Here is a 16541-nt window from a genome sequence, read left to right on the forward strand (position 1 = left end):
TTTATGGAAAACACTGGATTCTTTGTTGTAATTCATTTGATTCCAACAACAAAGAGGGAATTTTTCAAACTTACTTGATTCAATTTTTGCAGCTTTGTTCATTATTCATTGTGAAAGAAGTATACATACAAAAAAAGATAAAGTAAAATGAAAGGAATTAAGAACTATTCTTAATTCTACCAGAGGTAATTATGGCTGTGACCATGTTTTTGCAGTCTTTCTGTGCATATCTGTATCATCCTCTCACTGATCTGCTGTGTATCACAGGTGGCTGACCCCTAAAAACTCTTTGATTCACTTGCCCAATGGCTTTCTAGTAGGCAAGTGGGAAGAAGGAGGGATTTAGACTATTTCTTGCCATTCTTTTCTGTCAGAGGGTTAGCATGGTCCCTAGAGAGACCCTGGTGGTGGTCTTAGGTCCCTATAGAGTGTGAGTTAATTATGCTGTCTTATTTAGGAAAATGCGGTAGTGATTCAAGATTGTTGTGTTTTTATCTGATACAGAATGAAATATTTTTAACTCAGTGGACTTTATTTATATTTTAAAGTTTTCCCTGGGGGCACAGAAAAATATACAGTCCCTAATTTATATTAGTTAATTTTTTTCTAAGGTAAAATGCATTCTCTTTCTCCATTGCTCCTTTTAACCTGAGATCTTTGGATTTCTGTTAAAAGCATTAAGTACAGCTATAATGGAAAAAATAAAAATCATTATAAATAAAAAAAGAAAAGAAAAAACAAAATAAAAGCTATCTTTTAAACATAAAAAAGTGTTAAGTACTATGAATATCTTTTTTTGATGTTTCATTTGTATAATATTATTTTTCTATTTTTTTAAATTTTTAAAAAATGAAGTATTGATTTTTACTGTTGTGTTAATTTCTGCTGTACAGCAAAGTGATTCAGTTACATACATATATACACACTTTAAAAAAATTTTTTTCTTTTCAATTATGCTGGATCATAGGATTTTTTTAATTTAAATTTTATTTTTTTTACAGAATAAAATACATATATTTAAACACAATTACATTCACACAGATTATTATATCATGGATCTTAAGAAACAGACTAAGTGACTCCCTCTGGAGAAGTGGGATGGAAAATATGCTGAGACAAATAGGAAATTTATTCTATACTTTATCCCATTTTGTATGGCTTTCATCTTTACTATTTGGTATTATCTATTACATTTCAATTTTTCTTTAAAAATTAGCATTATATTAAAATTGTGTATGTTATGCAACTAAAGTTTATAATGAAGAAAGCCTTATATACTATTAAATATTTTATATAGCATAATAAAAAGAATAACTTAACTGGTAAGAATAACAAAAATAATACACCCTCTGAAAATAAGTAAAATATAAAATGCATAAATTGGTTAAAAAACAGTGTAACTATATAATTATATCCTCACAACTCATTACATCTTATTGATTCTTCAGTATAGGCATTACACCATTCTAGGTGATGTGATAAACAAGACATTATAGACCTTACATTGTACCATGGAGAGAAATGGTTATTAATAATACAATTGTAGAACTGTATTACTTGTACAGTTGCATTATTTAATTATAATTATCATAAATTCTTTGATGGAGAGGAAATCAGAATCAGATCTAAGGAGACCAGCATTCCAAGAATGATGTCAAATGACTCCCTTCATGGTGGATTATGCATTTATTTACTATGAGATATATTTCTTATCCAGAGATTCCTTGTTTATGTATCAATTGTAAATTTTTGGTTTGCAGTTATTCTGAAGTTATGATATAAGAGTCTATATGTATATGAGATTATTTTAAGTTGTTGGTCTCTTAATTGCAAGTTCATCTCCAGGGTCCTGCATTTGTACCCACCTCTTCTCATGATTTCTGATTTTGGTGGTATAATTGTGCATGGATGATTTTGTATCTTTACTGTATATATACCTTTACTGGTGGGCCTTGTCACTTGCGGAATTTTTGTTTCCTGTTGCTGTGTTTTCTTTTCTGCCTAGAGAATTTCCTTTAGTATTTGTTGTAAGGCTGGTTTAGTGTTGCTGAATTCTCCCAACTTTTGCTTAACTGTGAAGGTTTTGCTTTATCCTTCAAATCTGAGGGAGAGCCTTGCTGGGTAGAGTAATCTTGGTTGGAGGTTTTTTCCTTTCATCATGTTAAGTATATCATGCCACTCCCTTCTGGTCTGCAGAGTTTCTGCTAAAAAATCTGCCAATAACCTTATTGGGGTTCCCTTGCATGTTACTTGTTTCTTCTCCCTAGCTGCTTTCAATATTTTCTCTTTGTCTTTAATTTTGGTCAGTTTGATTAATATCTGTCTCAGTGTATTCCTCCTTGGGTTTATTTTATATGGTACTCATTGTGCCTCCTGGATTTGAGTGAGTGGTTCCTTTCGCATGTTAGGGATAGTTTTTGGCTATTATCTCTTGGAATATTTTTTCTGTCTCCTTCTCTCTCTCGTCTCCTTCTGGCACCCCTACAATACGGATATTTGTGCATTTAACGTTGTCCCAGAGTTCTCTGAGACTCTCTTCATTTTTTTTTTCAATCTTTTTTCTCTTTTCTGTTCTGCTTCTGTAATTTCCACTAATCTGTCCTCCACCTTGCTTATTCGTTCTTCTGCCTCCTGTATTCTGCTGTTAGGTGCTTCTAGTGAATTTTTTATTTCAGTTATTGTATTTTGCATCTCTTCTTGTTTAAGTTTTATATCTTGTATCTCTTTGGTCAGTGTTTCCTGTAAGTTATCCATCTTTGCCTCCAGTTTATTTCCAACGTCTTGCATCATCTTCAGCATCATCAGTCTAATGTCTTTTTCCTGGAGGCTAAGAATCTCCTCATCTCTTAGCTGTTTCTCTGGGGTTTTTCCTTTCTCCCTCATCTGAGTTATAGTTCTCTGTCTTTTCATTTTTATAGGTTTTGGTGTGGTGATCTTTTTACAGATAATATAGTTGTAGCCTCTCTTACTTCTGGTGTCTGATCCCCTTGTGGCTGAAATCTGTATGGGCTTGCTGTAGGCTTCCTGACGGGAGGGACTGGTGCCTGCCCACTGGTAGGTGGAGCTGATTCTAATCCCTCTGGTGGGTGGGGCTTATCTCTGGATGGGATTAGAGGCAGCTGTGTGCCTGAGGGGTCTTTAGGTAGACTGTTTGCTGAGGGGTGGGGCTGTGATCCCATCTGGATTGTTGTTTGCCCTGGGGCTTCTCAGCGCTGACTTGGTGGGGCCAGATTTTCCCAAAATGGCCACCTCTGGAGAAAGGCAGCTGCTGAACATTCCTGAGAGCTTTGCCTTCAATGTCCTTCCCTCACAACAAGCCACATTCACCCCTGTTTTCCCAGGATGTCTTCCAAGAACTGCAGTCAGATTTGACCCAGATTCCTATGGATACTTTGCTTTGCTCTGGGATCCAGTGCACGTGAAAGTCCGTGTGCACCTTTTAAGAATGGGGTCTCCATTTCCCTCAGTCCTGTGGAGCTCCTGTGCACAAGCCCCACTGGCCTTCAATGCCAGATACTCAAGGGGCTCTTTCTCCCAGTGCTGGATCCCCACACGTGAGGGTTTGATGTGGGGCTCAGAACTCTCACTCTTATAGGTGAGTCTCTGTGAACCATTTAGTTTTCGGTCTGTGGAGCTTCCCACCTGGGAGGTATGGGGTTGTTTATATTGCAAAATCACCCCTCCTACCTCTTGATGTGGCCTCCTCTTTTTCTTCTGGAGTAGGGTATCTTTTTTAAGGTTTCCAGTCCATTTGGGTGGAGATTGCTCAGGCTTTAGTTGTGAATTTTGTTGTTTTTAGGAGAGAAGTTAAGCTCTAGTCCTTCTATCCCGCAATCTTAATCTGGAATCCAAGTACTGTGAATATCTTTAAAAAATCTTTTAACATATTAAAATCTTACTAGTGCTTCTGAATAAGTGTGTCTGGTCAATTGTTCATACACTTATTTAATTAAACAGTAGTAAAGAGATAATAAGTTACAAGTGCAATAAGACCAATAGAATGAGAAAGACAATCTTTTCTTTTATAAACATGGAAATAGTAGTAGCTGGTTAGCAGAGCAGAGGAAGCAATCCTATGGGTTTTTAGAAGGAGAAGCCAGCTAATTTCCTTTGCAGGATCCTAGAACCTAAGAATTAGCAAATAGCAGGAGATTTTTGTATGCTTGCTTACAGGATTTCTTTAGCTAAACATATATCCTCATCAGGCAGAAAAATGGAGATTTTTACCCTAGAGAACTGACAGATCCCTGAGAATAAACCTACAGGCATTGTACTTTGGATGTCCTGTTAGGGGAGAAAAAAACCTTTACAATCACTGGGGTGAAGTCCCTCCCCTTAACTCCTTTAGTATCTAGTTAACTTGTTAGTAGTCAAGGTTAAAAATTAATGAATGACAAATGATTATAAGACTTTTGAGGAAAGCGTTTTCCCTAAGAAAGAAAAATCATGAATCTTTAAGAAGCAAAGAATGCATGAATTAAGAAATAACATCTAAAAAGGTCTTTAAGCAGAATTCTTGTTTTGGCACAGTGGAAGCAAGTCTGGCTAGCATCCATGAGGATGCAGGTTCAATCCCTGGCCTTGCTCAGTGGGTCAGGGGATCTGGTGGTTCTGTGAGCTGTGGTACAGGTCACAGATGAGGCTCAGATTCTGCATTGCTGTGGCTGTGTCTGGCAGCTGTAATTCCGATTTGACCACTAGCCTGGGGACTTCCATATGCCACAAGTGCAGCCCTAACAAAAAGCAAAAAAAAAAAAAAAGGTCTTTAAGGAATATTCTAAGTTGGGTAAATCAAACATATTAATATAGCCAATAATATGAAATAGATTCATTTACATGACAAAAAAGAGCTCTTGGAAATTAAAAAAAATGGAACAGTTAAAAAGTTAAGAGTTGGGTGACAAATTCAAAGAAATATTTCAAGGAGTAATCTGAAAAGGCAGAAGACACTGAAACCAGAATAGAAGTTTAGTAATTCAGACTCTTACTAATTGAATTATACAAAGAACAATAAAAACAAAGTGAAGGAAGTTATGATAGAAGTAATATAAGAGGGAGTTCCTGTTGTGGCGCAGTGGTTAACGAATCCGACTAGGAACCATAAGGTTGCGGGTTCGATCCTTGCCCTTGCTCAGTGGGTTAACCATCCGGCGTTGCTGTGAGCTGTGGTGTAGCTTGCAGATGCGGCTCGGATCCCGCGTTGCTGTGGCTCTGGCGTAGGCCGGCGGCTACAGCTCTGATTAGACTCCTAGCCTGGGAACCTCCATATGCCCTGGGAGCTGCCCAAGAAATGGCAAAAAGACAAAAAAAAAAAAAAAAAAAAAAAAAAAAGTAATATAAGAAAAAAATTTCCAAACTGAGAGAAATAAGTCTCCAAATGACAGGTTTGGAACAATGAAAGAAGTGAATGTTATTATGAAGTTTTAGTACCTTAGAGATTAAAAAGAAAATCTTTAAGCTTCTAGAGGGTGAAAGATAGTCCATATATGAATGACCTGAATGAAACAAAATCTCTTAACAAAGAAATTGGAAGCCGAAAACAATGGAATAATTTTTACCATTGTTGTTATCCATCAAGGATAATCGAAAGATGTTTTCAAGCATGCAAAAACTCAAACCCCACAACTTTAACACTTATTTTGTTTTTATTTTTTAAAAGTTTTATTGAAGTATAGTTGATTTACAATGTTGTGTTAATTTCTGCTATACAACATAGTAAATCAATTATATGTATTTAAAAAAAAGTTCCTCAGATTACACTTAAGTAAAATAAGAAATCACCTAAGAAAATGAGGAACATAGGATTAATGAAAAAAGACCCAACATAGGAAAGCCATGAAGAGACATCCAAGGATGTCAGTAAAGGGAAATCCTAGGACCATCACAGTGCAGCAGGGCCAAAGAGCAACCAGTCCAATTGAAGCAGACATTTGAGGGGCTCTAGAGGGAAAACTACAGAAGAAAGAAAAGCAAACTGATGCATGAGATTACATATACATATGGAGAGATAGGTAGCTCTAGTCATAGATAGATATAGATATCACTCACGGCTTTGTATAGGAGTTACCCAGACATGAAAATGTAAACACTAGCCTTTATTTAATATATGTGAGCATGTATGTATCCAAATATTAAATTATGTATTAAATACTAATATACCATATGACATTTACTATATTTACATACACATAGGTGTGTTAATTGAGAGTATATCAGTATGCTATTGAGAGTGTAGAGGTAGATTGGTTTGTGGGATTGGGATGATGGTGGTGTATGAGAAATAAAGTGAAGTTAACAGATAATACCTAAAATCAAGAAGTTAAAAAAAATCAATATTTGCACATTAAAAAAATATGGAGTAAATTGTGGAAGAAACAGCTGAAAGAATTAAAAGTCATTGGCCTGGGAGAGTGGGAATTAGTAGTGGGGTGGGATAGGACAGGGTTTGTTATTATAAAAGTTTTACTACAGCATAATTTAAATACATGCATTACTTTTTGAAAAATTCACTTGTCAAATTATCATATTGTATACTTTATATACAATTTTTCTTTTTAAAAAATTTAAAAATATATATCATACATGTCTTCTGTTATTACTATTAATTTCTGTCTAACTTCCTGGAGCAATAAATGAAGTAAAATGAAAATCTTTTGATGAATCTTAAATATGCTTACTTAAGTAAACAATGCTTATACTTCAACAGTAAAATTCAGTATATTCCTGGTTTACAATATAATTTTTATAATTTTCACAAATCTTAGCACAAGATTCAAGTCATTCCAGTTAGTAGTTAGTTTTAGACTTGATTTCTGTAACATCTCATGGTATAGACTTTTAGATTCTTACTGTCCCTCGACTGTGATATACAGTAACATTTAGATTCGTGTAGTGTATGTGACTAAATCTTAGCAATTGCCCAAAATTGTCTCTTGGCAGGAAGAAAGAAGAGCCTATATATTTGAAGTTATTGAATTACAGAAATAAATAGTATGATTCCTTTCTTAGATATGGAGTGGAACAGGTACAAAAACTCCAGGTGTGGACATGATGATAGAGCAGGTTATATTAACCTTTTCAATAAAACATTTGGGACAGGCAGTTAATCTATGAAGCCATCAACTGGAAAAAGACATCAAATCCTTACTGCTCTATTGAAGAACTGTCTAAAATGATATATATGTATATATATTTGGTAAGAAGGAGAAGTAAGACTCCTTTTGAAAATTAAAACAGTAGTGTCTTAACCTCATTTGTGAAAAGTGACTCTAAAATATTCTTCCTATTTGATGGGGGTGTTTCTCCACTGTGTCTGGTGTAGTTGGATAAAATTCCTAAATTAGGTACTCAACCACAGGAGAATGTTGCAATTCTAGTAATCTGCAGAACTGGCTGCTTATATTATTTATGAGAGTTGGTGTTTGTAACCAATTGTTGGAAAGTGTAAATGGGTAGGGAGCTTTGAATCTGATCTAATGGAAGTCCTCATTTTCATACTGCTTATTTCTTATTTCAAGGCCTCTGGATTGTATTGGCTTGAAAGATAGTTTTGTATCAAAAGAGATGGGCCCGTCTGAACTGTTTTTATTCTAAAGGTTAGTGCAGTTATTGTATCATGATAAGAGGATGGAGAAAGAGAATTAAAGCACTGGAGGAAGTGATTATAACAACTAAGAAAAAGCTTTTCAATGGAAAAGGAAAAATGACTTTATTGCTTGAGAGGGAAAGAAAATACCTTGTTGGAGTTAAAAAAAAATGAAAAAGAAGAAACAGTCAAGAAAGCTCTAGAGGTTCTCTAAAAGGAGGTTGAAGGGCAATGCTGAAAATCCCAAAATGATGAAAAGTGCTCTGCAGTTCAAAAGACTAAATTAAAAGTTGACTAAAAAGTTTGCTGTGACTCTGGATTCTGGACGTCATTTCTCCATGTCCTCAATATATATGGTGTTGCATTCTACACACTCCTCTAATTTGATGGAAGGTGGTACAAATCAGAGTAATTCAATGGAGGGGAAAGATAGAGGATCCAGATTATTTTAATTTAGAGATGTTTGAGTCAAAGAATATTTTCTCTGGATGCTTACCTGCTGCAGATCTTTTTTTCCCCAGGTAAGGGGGAGGTTCAGGCCCATTTTCTGGTATCTGAAACCTGACTGTTGTTTCTGCCAGTGAAATGTTACTGTCTGATCATTTACTGAGTTTAGGAGTTGGCTTGCTTAAGCTTCAAGGCATATGGAGGCAGAATGATTCCCAAAAGAACCCTCACAGGTTCATATTGGCAAACCTCAAATCAAAAACAGAATGTGGGCTTACTGTGAATTGAGAAGTGCAACATCTGGGCACATAAATGGACAGTTTTTAATTGGCAAGCTCAATATTTGAATAAAATTATAATACTATTTGCCAAATTTGTGAATGGAGAAGTCACATTGAAATATTGGGACTTAAGTGATTTCATACAATAACTGTTTTCCAAATTATTTTAAGTTATGATAATATAGATAATAATCCTTGAGCTGTTTTGCAGCGTCTAAAACCCTCACCAGGTGGAAGAGGTTAACTAGCAGGCAGACCCCAGACCAGCTGGAACCAGTTTAATGATGTTGACTCCAGAAACACCGCCCTGTTACCTCACCACCAACCAATCGGAGGGATGTGCTCGGCTGAATTAGGAGCCCCGTGACCCGCCCCTCACCTGGCTTTTAACAGCTCTTCTCTAACCGCCCTCAGCGTGTTTGGGTCTTCTGAGTTGGGTCTACGCTGGGTGTCCTACAGTTAATGCTGCACTTTCCTTCACCACAACATTAGCTTTTCTGCGAGCAGGTGAGTGGATCCAAGTTTAGTTGGGTGACACGCCCTCCTGTGCGGCCTCACAAGTACCTGTGTGCTGGTGCCGGGGTGGGTTCAGGACTCAGCCTGTCTGAACTGTTTTGCCCTATCAGCCCTTCCTGTGGCTCACTCCTAAGGGTAAGGACGACTCTTCCGTTCAAGGGCCTAGAAAACTTCCCTTTAGTCTTGTGTTCCCATCCTGAGCTAGAGTCTGTGGCTGGTTCCTGGCCAGTCCCAGGCCAGAGGCCCTTGTTGACATTTAAGTCAAGTAGTCTGGCTTTCCTGAAGCCTGAACCTGCAGGGGAGGAGCAGAACCAGAAAGAAGGTGGTGGGGCCTGGGAAGCCCACTGCCGGGACAACCCTGAGAAGTTGTGGGGGCTGTGGTGGGGAGTGTCAGAAGTCAGCTGGGTTCAGAGGCTGAGGAGAGGACTGAGCAGAACCTGTCCTCCAGGGTTATGCAGTTCGTGAATTTTTCATGAAGGTTTAATTTTCTTGCTCTGGGATGTACCCAGACATTGCTTCAGTGGTGTGTTGAAGTTTAAGTACACACAATAGTTTCTAAGTTTCTGGGAGGCAAATATTATTTGTACTAATTTTATGTTCTCTGGTACTGTACAGGACCATGGCTACTGGGGGTCATTGGATCTTAGTACACTAGTACCTTCCAAATAGAGGTGTGTTTTTGAGAGGGGTGTGGGTTTGCATTATTTTTCAAATGCTTTTTTGGCCCCAGAATTAATCTTGACAAAGAGCCTCCCTTTAGAGCGAGTGAATTCTGTGGATTCTACCTGCTTGATTGCTGTTAATATTTATTCGTGTTTTCAGCTGAATAGCAATCACAGTTACATTCTTGTCCATTTTCAGAGTCATTTAAATCAACAAGAACAATTATTAGTGGATACAGAACATTCCCTCAATGTAGCTCAACAAACACAAAACATGTTTTATTTTGTTCTGTAAAATATACTTCCTCCCATTTTTCTCTAACCTAACATGCCCCTCCTCTGAAATTTTACTCTAGTTTAAATAATAAAATTAAAGAAAAATATTTTTGTATTGAAACAGGGGCATATTTGCTCCAAAATGGCTTTAATTTTTCTGGGAGAAAAGGTTTTTGAACCAAAAATCCATGTGTTATAATTTTATGTTAAAACATTAAGTGAACCTTTTCATATTTGCTAATTACTGCCATTATGAGAAAAACATGTTGCAGGATGAAGTGCCTCAGAGTTATACAAGAGCATATTATAGTTTAAAGACAAATGTCATTGTTATAGCAATACTAATACTCATAAACTTTAATTTATACTGTTAAAATACAATGCATCATAGCCTATTTTTAAATTTAGTATGAGACCTTTTCTGTCACAGTCTTCAACAGGCTTGCACCTTTTTCATTTCTGCATCATATAAGAATGGGGCCATTTTTTTCTTTAACAGATAGTAAAATGTCACTGGTAAATCATTACTCTCATCACCTCAAATAACTCAAAGTTTGTCTGTCAAAATGTAGGAAAGAAATTCACATGATTACAAATAGGCTTATCATCACCAATCTCAGCAAATAGTGGATAGTGCCAAATAGACAGGCATACCAAACTCATTTCAAACTAGGAGAGGAATCGGCTTTCACCTGGTTGAATATATACCCTGGACATGGCAATAACTCTCCAAATTGTGTGTTGTACAGGTAATGTCCTTTACTTTTCTCATAGTGATCACGGAGATAAACGAGACATTTGTAGTCTCCAAATCAGCTTTTCTCGTGACCAAATATACATATTTGTTATGTCTCAGCATTTCCTGTGTCCAGAAATGAACAGGGTTATTTGGAACCCCTAGGTTGTTTTGTAGCCAAGCTGTGTCCTAGCCATTGTCATTCACTGCCGTCATTCCTAAGCCATATGACAAAAGCAGACCGGAATGATGCTGTATCTAGTTCCTTGTACTAAATGCTAATTCTCCTCAAGCCAGAATGTTACTAACTGTGCCAAGCACATATTTCTTGTTTGGTTTTCCTATGCATAATTTCTTCTGTCGAAGATTCAGGTGACTCTTGCGTAGATTTAAGATACCTGTTTGGAATAATCACTGACTTTTCTATCGGTATATGTGCCCTTATATTCGTATGAGAAGCCAAAAGCAATTAGTATTCCAATTGAGTTCAGATTATAGCAAATGATATAAGCATATGGCCAAATATTTCTTTTATGCCAGATTCTACTTACTAGTTTTCACTTCTAGAGTCAATAAAGAAATCAATTCTGTTGAAAAAGAAAATTCAATAAGAAAGTCCTTTACTACATAACTGTAATTATAGATGAGCGCTTTCTTTTGTAAAAGAAAAAAAGCATAAATATAGTAACTCCCTTATAGATCATTCAACAGAACATGAAATCACTTTGCAAACAAAAAATGCTGTATTTTCATTGCTTCTTATTTAGAAACTCACAAAGTAAGGATTTGAACATTTTTTGTTCCTGACTGAATCATTGTGATATGTCATCATGGTAGTTTATATATAGAAAAAGAAGAACATTATAAATATATTGAATAAAGCAATAATTTAAAAACTGGATGTTCCTCTTCCAACACATTGATTCACTCATTAAAGTTCCCATCTCTGGGCTGGTTTAGAAAATATTGAAGTGAACTGCCACCCAATGTCTTTGGCACTCTGGAAACTGAATTCTTGCTGTCCAGGTTACCTCTTTAATGGCCTGATTATCAGTATCTGCTTCATGCTAATTCTTCTTGAACATACCTTGGAATTGCTGACTTTATATAGAAAACAAAATGGTTTGTTAGAGAGTGAGTCTACATTTTATTTTATTATTCTTCCAAGTCTGTTTTTCTCTTGATGTACAACTTTGAATTATTATAATGCTGTGCTTTGGTTGTAATCCAAATTATAAACATGAAAAGTAATTATTTATACAATAATTAATTGAAGGGATTTAATATGTTAAATAAGGTGTTGAATTTTTGTACAGTTAAATTGTAGTGACTTTAACCTTAGCATTTTTATTTAAGAGAATTAGCCTATTTGCTAACACCTTTTCTCCTATGTAACCCTTCAATGCATGGACATTCCAGAGACTTCCAAAAATGCTTTCTTTAGGGAGGTGGGAGCCTAGTGGTAATTAAGCATGAAAACAGAATCAGTTGCACATTCCCACAGATGTATCTGGACAAATTTTATTTAAGCAAAAATCTTTGAGTCAAAATCTCATTATAAATAAGGTGTTAACAAAAATGAAGTGAAAAAATTAAGAGAATCAGATAATTTTAATGTTTTAAAATTATATTATTAGGTGCTAAAACTACTAAGCTGAATGAGTTAATTCATTCACACTTCACTCATGCGTGTCTTCTTGTGTCTTCTTATTGGGAGGGGGTCTAGGTTGGGTTTACATTAACATATTTATTTCCTGAAAAGAGAATTTTGACATAGGATCCTTTGGCCCAGGCTGGAGAAGCTACTAAGTTATGTAGCTCAAAATACTTATTTTTGATGACAAGTCCATAGTTTTTTTATTGAATTCTCTAAAGAGCTCATATTATAGAGGGTTTAGGACCTTTGTTCATTACCAGTAAAGGATTGTGGTGATGACAATGATAAACCTCATATGTTTATAAATTCATTAGCCCATTTCCAGTGCCCAAAAATCTGAGAATTAAACTTTTCTGAAATTGAACATTATATTCTCTCAAGTTATACATCTTTAAAGTTCCTACCTATTGAGAGGGGCCCAGCTGGTCTCTATCCTGAGCTAGAAACCAGGAAGTCATCATTATTGGTTTTTGCTTTGTCATTCCCAACCTCCAGTCAACCAATCACATTGTGTGGATTCAGCACCATACATAGCTCTCAAAATTTGCAATTTCTTTCAGTCTTCAAACATCCCCATAATTTCTCACTGAGATTATATTATTTGCTTCTAAATGGTTCTCTGCATACAATCCAGGACAAATAATTTTTCTAATGTATAAATCTGATTAAATCACAACCCCTGCTGTTTAAAACCTCTATGCCTTCCATCTGTTCCCTAACAGAGATATTAACAAGTGGCACAAAGGCAAAAATTTTCATGATGTAATGTATGATATAAAGAATGAAGAAGAGTTTATGCTTTCATTTTCTATCTTTTAAGAAATTAACTTATGGCAATAGAATGACCTTTTAATGTACTATACCCTCTAACTGATAATGCAGTATGGACACTGATGAAAAAAGTTTGTCACATGGGAAATAGCCATATAGCCAACATGGACTGCTAGGGCAAGAGTGTTCCCTCTTATAGGTTTTAAGAAGTGATGTTTTTCTGAGAACTTACAGGGGTGTTCTATGAGAATAGTAGGAGAAAGAATGTTTTAAGCAGAGAAACAGCATATATTATTTATTTCATTGTTGCCTGGTAATTGTCTCTCACACTAGGTGTAATCACTTGAAGTTAGGGACATCTTCATAATAAATGTGATATATATCCATGCAGTTTTGACTGTTTCTGATAGATTGAATAAAAGTGACCCAAAGTCCCTCCCCCTCCGGGGGGTTCACAGGTTCACACATTTGTAGCACCTCCTCTTGGAGGTGGAGTCTCCTCTCACTCTGTTTGACCCTGAGCCAGTTCTGTGACTTCCTTTGATCAACAGGATGTAGCCTCAGACGACTTTACAAACCTCAGTTTCTCTCTTCAGTCCTTACCCAGCTTCCTGTGAATAAACCCAGGCTTGCTTGCTGGAGATGAGAGATGACACAGGGTCAGAAAATCTTCCCAGCTGAGCCGATCCTATATCAGTCAGCCTTCAGCTGTCCTGTTGCTGATTGTAGACACTTGAGTAAACCTAGGCTAAACCAGAACTACCAGTTGAGCCCTGTTCAGATTGCTAACCCACAGAATTATAAACTAAATTATTGACTTTTTAAAGTCACTAGGCTTTGAGGTGGTGTGGTTAGGCATTCAGAACTAACTTATGTACCATTTAAACTTGTAAAGCAAAATCAAGCTTGAGAAATGAGTATTATGCTTAAATGTTACAGATATAACTGAATTGACTGAGTTAATCATTAGTGTCCTACTGGATTTAAAACTACAGATTTAGCATTTGGAGGTGGGAGATTTGTTAGTTATATGGAAGTCAATCTGTCTTTACTCTCTTTTTCCCTATAGAAGAAGATTTTATAGCCAGCCTCTCTTTTTATGCTCAGTATTAGCCAGTAGTACCTTGTATAACAAGGGTGTGATAACTTTTGCTCCAGTGTGTTTTGATAGTATTGAATATCTAAGTTACCATTTTGAAGATAACAATTTTAACATAGAAAATCTAATGCTATTAAATCTAAGAGTTTGAGCAAATTCTTTTCATAATTAATGAATTTTTATTGATTAACTCTTAAATTGCTAACCAACTATTTAAGTAAATAAGCATTTGTTATGAGATGGGCATAGTGCTAGATTCTTTTTCCATGGGGAAAAAGAAGATCTGTCCTCTTTTTGCAAAGCTTATAATTTATTTTTGGTGTCAGACATATGACCTTGAATGATAAATTATGAAATAGGAGCTTGACCCTTGAATTATAAAGTGTAATTTAAGGCAGGATAGGTAAGAGCATAATAACAGAAGTAAAAGCAAGAAGTGAAGAGAAAAAATTATTAATCTGACTGAAGAGACTGAGAAACTTTCTGGAATAGTTGGTTTCTAAACTATGCTTTGAATATTAATGATATTTTCATGGGAAGAGAAAGTTGAAGAAGACATTCTATCCTAGTATAATAAAACAAACAAAAACCTGGATGCTTTAGAATATATGATACACTTAAGCAGTAAGGAGGGGTGGAGATCCAAAGGTTGAAGTGCTGAGGGGTGATGGTTAAAGATCTTTTCTATATTGACCTATTTCATAATTTTAAAAAGTACATCTGAGATATATTAGAGACAACAGTGTAACCACCTTTTTCAAAAGAAGACTTTGGATGAAGAAAAGTAGAGCATTGACATAACATCAAGGGGAATTTAGGGGAAAATTATAATAGTTTTTAAGAAAGGAAATTTTACAGCATGTTTCTTGGCTGAACACAATGATCCAGTAGATAGGAAAAGACTGAGGATGGATGCAATTGTAAAGGACATATCTATGGGAGAAATGCTCATGGATTGATGAGAGCTTATAGACCTAGAATACAAGTTGTGGGATTTTTCTCTTTTGAGGAGTAGGGGGCAGTTCTTCCACTAATATGAAAGGGAAATCACAGTTGAAGTCTTAGAGAAAGGAAGGTTGCTAGACTTGTGGTGGGAAGTCCTATGATGGAGTTTTAGAGCAATGTGGGTCATCAGATCAATTCATAATCTGAGTCTTTGGCTTATTATTTCTTATCTAGCCTTTAAACTTGATGAGTAAACTTGTAGTTTACTCACTGTCTAATTCAACTTGCCAAACATTGGTTCTCATTGTCAAAGACATGAGTGGCAGTCAACGGGGTCAGTATGCCTATGTGCCCTCTGCATAGCCCCCATACGAATTTGTAGCAGGGTTAGCTGATAGGAGAGTTAGAGATTCTAATGATCGCAATAATTTGGCAGAGTAGAGAAAATATAGGCACAGAGGACTGGAATTTGAGAAACAGATTCTCTGGGAACCTCAAACTGTGAAAACAGCTGTAAATTTCATGGATAGTGTTCTGCATGGAGAGAACCTGGCTCCTGTGCTGGAAGAGGGATGGGCAGAAACATGTTGGCAGGATGGGAATTCACTTTTTGTGCCAGGATGGACTCTGCAAGAGCAGCTGCATGTCTGCTGGGGAACATCCTACATGAATCTAGAAGAATCTAGTTTTGGAAGGGATGAAAATTTTGTTTTAAAGACCAGAAAGGGCTCTCACCAAAGCTAGCAAACTTCCATGGTGTATATATTGGACTTGCTGACTGGCATGACTTCACTACTCTGAATTATCTTTTCTGTTTTCCTGACTTTTAGCCAGGATGAGAAGTGGGCATATTTTTCAGCTTTTATTATGGGAATCCAAATTTGGGAATTCTGAATGTCAACTCAGGGGGCTTTTGTTATAAAGGGGACTTTCTTGACTTATTTATCAACAAATTATTTATTGCAATTCACAGTCCAAAGTGGACTTTAATAGAGCCAAAATTTGTGATTCCTTGCTGCTGAGCAAACCCAGTTTCTATAGCTAGATGGAACTTTGAAAGCTTTCTTGAATAATGATCATGTGAATAGAAAATTTTTGTTTGGAGTTTGAGGCAAGATCTCTGGGAATTCAGGGAGAAATAGGCTCAGTGAAAAAAATGATTATTGAAATCAATATGAAAACTGAGAAAGTGAAAGCAGAGTCAGATATGAAAACTGAGAAAGTGAAAGCAGAGTCAGGAGAAAGTCAAGATGGGGAAAATGGGGCTCACCATACTCTAACCTGAATGATTTAAAGTTTACAAAGTCCAGCTGGAGGAATAGGGTAACATCTGAATGACCTCAGGCCCCAGAGGAAGTAGGGTCAGATATGATGTATCTGGAAAAGAGAAACTAGAAATGCTTATGTTACCATCAAAATAGGAGAAGTTGCTGACATCCTAGTGAATTTTGAATCTGAGAAGAGCAGAGTTTGGGAGGAAAGCCGTTGGCTTATCACAAAGTTTTTCATGGTTCTTTTGGTGCCAGACTTAGAAACAGCAGTGGAATATTAAGCTCTGAACCTGTG

At 36.2% G+C, this 16541-nt stretch overlaps 1 long non-coding RNA gene across 16 annotated transcripts in view; it reads left to right on the forward strand.

The window, feature by feature from the left end:
- Positions 8662 to 16541, forward strand: part of LOC102165284 — a 329937-nt gene continuing 322057 nt past the window's right edge. For 7 of the 16 annotated variants that reach the window (XR_301130.3, XR_002346112.1, XR_002346115.1 and 4 more), the window contains exon 1: positions 8662 to 8820. This is a non-coding gene — a long non-coding RNA (uncharacterized LOC102165284). The remainder of the gene's footprint in view (positions 8821 to 16541) is intronic. The other 9 variants (XR_002346118.1, XR_002346117.1, XR_002346114.1 and 6 more) reach the window with 4 other exon arrangements.

The sequence above is a fragment of the Sus scrofa genome, chromosome 1 (genome assembly GCF_000003025.6).
Source record: "Sus scrofa isolate TJ Tabasco breed Duroc chromosome 1, Sscrofa11.1, whole genome shotgun sequence".
NCBI lineage: Eukaryota > Metazoa > Chordata > Mammalia > Artiodactyla > Suidae > Sus > Sus scrofa.